The sequence below is a fragment of the Cyprinus carpio genome, chromosome A4 (assembly GCF_018340385.1).
Source record: "Cyprinus carpio isolate SPL01 chromosome A4, ASM1834038v1, whole genome shotgun sequence".
Lineage (NCBI taxonomy): Eukaryota > Metazoa > Chordata > Actinopteri > Cypriniformes > Cyprinidae > Cyprinus > Cyprinus carpio.
Window position 1 is genome coordinate 19,289,873 of NC_056575.1, and position 4,262 is coordinate 19,294,134.

Sequence of the window (4,262 nt, forward strand, 5' to 3'; positions counted from 1 at the left end):
CCACCTACTGTAAGTTAGGCTTTTTATATTTCATGATAAAGAGCCTGCCACACCAGAGTTGTTGTGTCAAAGTTAGCGGTAACATTTCCTTTAGCAGTGTACAAAACTGATGGATGCAAGGACTATGGCCTTGGCACGTTAAGCCCGATTGTTGCAGAAATCAGGCTCTTGAGACTGAATGGAATCATTCTGAAACACTCAAACTTCCAAGGGACATTCTAAGTTTGCGGTTGGCCAAGTCGGGGGGATAATTTGGGTTGTAAATGCCATTGCCTTGGCTATCTGAAAGCGTCTCTGGAAAGTATGTCTGCAGATGGTGGCAAAAGCACATAGGATGTCTTGCGGTATTTAAGGACATAAGAAGAAAGTATGTCATCAGGAGGGGGGGGGGGGGGGGGGGGGGGAAAACGGTTGGGATCGAGGACGTGGCGTGGTTGTTCGCCGCTTCTCCGTTTCGTAAACCAACAGTTGTTGTTATGTTATAAACCTATAACACAACGTTTATCGAACAGGTTCGTTCAGAAAGTTATCTGTGGATTTTTTGTATTACGTACGGATTCCACCGACTCAGAGCGGCTGCTCACCTACCAGTTGTGCTATCGCCTGTGGATTTTTTTTTTCCCGTGTCTGTCCGTCGCTGCCTGTTGCCCTGGGGCCTTCGACTGAGATCGCTGCCGATGATCGCGGAGGTGTTCACCCCATGGTCACGGTTGTTTGCTTGGCTGGTGGTGTGTGGAGTTTCTCTGTGCATCACGAAACGTGGGCTCGCGGCTAGCAGACCCACTCTCCACGCACTGGATAATAAGACTGAATTATTTCAGCCAATCAATTTACACGTACCAACATTCATGTTTCAAATTCAACAACTATACCACTCCATCGTGGTACGATCAGTCATTAAACAACTGGGACTCTTCGCCGGACCACGTTATGTTCACAGGAAGCTTGATATGACTGTGAATGCCTTGCATTTAAATATAAGGCACCCTCTTTCCACTATGATACTTCTCATGTAGCGGCCACCCGAACCAAATCCATCATTCATTCCCAGAGATGTTCCAATCTTCTTTCAACATTCTGTTACAATGTCTGCTAATATCATTATTACTTGCGAGATATGAATAGTCATGTCAAACTCTTCCAAACTTGTCGTTTTGCGCAGAACAGGAATTTTCTCCAATTAACTCGATCTGTTTTAATTTGGACCACAACTTGTCGATTCCCCAAAACTCCTACCAGGGGCCATACTTTGGACCTAGTTATTACAAACTCTGTTTATCTCAGCAATCGTTCTGGTGTATGATCTGGGATTTTCTGATCATCCAGGCCATCTCCATTGAAGATGTCTTCACTGTCCAGGCTGCTCATCAAGCCCCAAAACGCCAAATCGTGCTTCAGAAATCTGAAAAACATCAAACCAAAGAAACTATGGCATCTGATCTCCAGCATCTCCGTTCTGTAAAAAAACTGTCTACCACCCATGGACTCAGTGGACTATTATAATAACACACTCAGAAGCATTCTGGATCTTCATGGCCCGGGGCAAAAACCCAGAAACAGTCACTTTCACCCGATCAACACCCCGGTATACCGGTGATCTACGGAAAACTGAAGGCAGCTGGGCTGTTCCTTGAGGAGGAGATTCAAAAGCCACAGGTCTCACTGTGCACAAGCTCGGCTTTTCGGGAACATCAAAAGGAATACTCCAAAGTCAATTATGGAGGCACGGGTCTAAATGAGTCTATTCAAATGTCATCAGAAATAGTCCCGGAAACTCCAAAACAGCTGTTCTCCAACCATAAAATCATCTACTCCAAACCATCAAAACCCCCATCACTTACAGAAAAACTACAGAAGAGCACTGTAATAATTTCAAAAACAAAAATTAGGACTCCCATTTACTCTACTTTTCTGAATCTTCACCACTATCCATCCTGACTATCCACTTACAGCCTGTAATTTGGAGCCCCTACATCGTTTTCCAGAAATTTCACAGCAAGAGGGTTGAGACAATAATTAAAAGATGATGAAACCTACCACCTGTGCCCTCGACCCTTTTTCCTACCCAGTTCTTAGTGAAAGTAACACCTCTGTCCTAAGTCCTCCTGAACCTACCACTATAATAAACCACTCCCTCCAATCTGGTATTGTGCCATCTGCCCTAAAAATCTGCCATAATCAGACCACTTCTCAAAAAACCCACCCTTGACCCAAGATGTGCTTGCAAATTACAGGCCTATTTCCAATCTCCCATTTCTCTCCAAAGTATTGGAAAAAGTTGTAGTTTCCCATCTCCAGGATCATCTCAAACACACAATAATCTTTTTTGAAAAAAATTTCAGTCTGGTTTCCGCACCTGCACATATGTACGGAAACAGCCTTGGTTAGAGTCACAAACGACCTACGGATGACAGCTGATGCAGGTTCACCAATCCCTCCTCATACTCCTCGATCTGTCTGCTGCATTCGATACAGTGTCATCATGGCATACTTCTAAACCGACTGCATCACACCCATTGGACTCACTGGCACTGCTCTTAAAACTGGTTTAAATCATACCTCACTAAACAGAACAGAGTACATTTCATTGGAAGTGCAAGGTCCCGGCAACCACAGTTACCTGCGGGGTACCTCAGGGGTCAGGCCTTGGCCCCATTCTCTCATCATGTAACATGAGTCATTAGCGCTATGGTGAGTATCATGTCCTGCTATGCTGATGCCACACAACTGTACATGAAAACTTCACCAAACCACATCATTGTCATCTCAACACCTCACTGCCTGTCTGGTAGGAGATAGGTGGGATGAAGCACAAACTTCCTCCAGCTAAACAGCTCTAAAAACTGAGGCAATTTGTTTGCACACCACGTCAAACCCAGTCTTCCTCCATTACTGGTATAACTATTCACTGATTCATGTTCATTTCCCTTCACAACTGTCACCAATCTTGGTGTTAGGATGTGATCCACAACCTCGCGTTTCGAAAGCCCATATCAAAAACCTCTGTAAGATATCTTTCTTACCATCTCAGAAATATTGCAAAAATTTCGTCCGGCCAATGGTTAACCTTAGCAGATGCTGAAGAAAAGGGCGTGGGTCCATCGCCTTTGTCTCCTCCATGACTGGATTACTGGTCTAATGCACTTCCTCATCGCGGGCATTCGCTAAACAAAAGCTGTGCAAGAGAATTGGCAGTATGTCTAGTAATAGTGCGTGCTTAGAGATCCTGATGAGAGTTCCCGAAAATAATATGGATCATATCACAACTCCATTGTGTCTCCCATTCACGTCAACTGGACTTCCTGTTTCCGCCAGGATTGAATATAAGATCTCCCTTTTAAACATACCACGTTGTCCTCTAGGAAATGCCCCACTCCCTATCTGAAAGAACTACCACAACCTTCGACTACTTTTCTCGATCACTCGCCGCCTCAAAACAAATTGTAACCCCCCGCCTTCCTTCTCCCCCAAGACCAAAGCTCAGCACTAGGGTGAGTCGGGGGCGTTTCGTGTCTCTTGGCTGCTGCCTTCTCGGAATTTGGAATTGCCTTTCCCGACCATCTGAGGGGCACCTCAAACTATTGAGACTTTTAAAAAAGGACTAAAAACATTTCGTTTTTAGGAGAACTTATGATTTTTAAATTATTAAACCTCATTTAAGTATTTTATCATTTCTAATTGATCTGAATTGTAGCACTTTGAGATTTGTTGTTCAAATGTAAAGTGCATTACAAATAAAAGTATTATTATTATGATTATGTAATGCTATTGCCATGGACATCTACAGTCATGAGGCAGATTGTGCTCATAGGAAACCCCACGGAGACAAGGGTTTTTTAAAAGAGACAGCGTGCTGAACAACTTGATGCTCTGATCACACGTAACTCAAAATTGTGGCTCCAGACATCATGCATGACATCCTTGAAGTGTGATGGGGCCATATGAAGTGAAACTTGTCCTTGAATTCATAATTGAACAAAAACCATCTTACGCTTGGACAAGCTGAACACAGAAATCACAAGCTTGATTATGGGTTTGTGATTAAAAGCAACAAAAACGTCTCTAATAAGCAAACTGACTTCAGAAAACATGGGACAAAGTCTATGCACCAATCTGCAGCTAAGATGTGGTGCTTGACTTAGGTTCCTGCCTACCAATGATTGGTGACCGGATGGTACCAGTGGGAAACAACTTATTGTTGCTTCCTGCTCCAGTGTATGGAGTTTATTTTTTCTCCTTCTCTCACCGTTCCAAGCAACAGA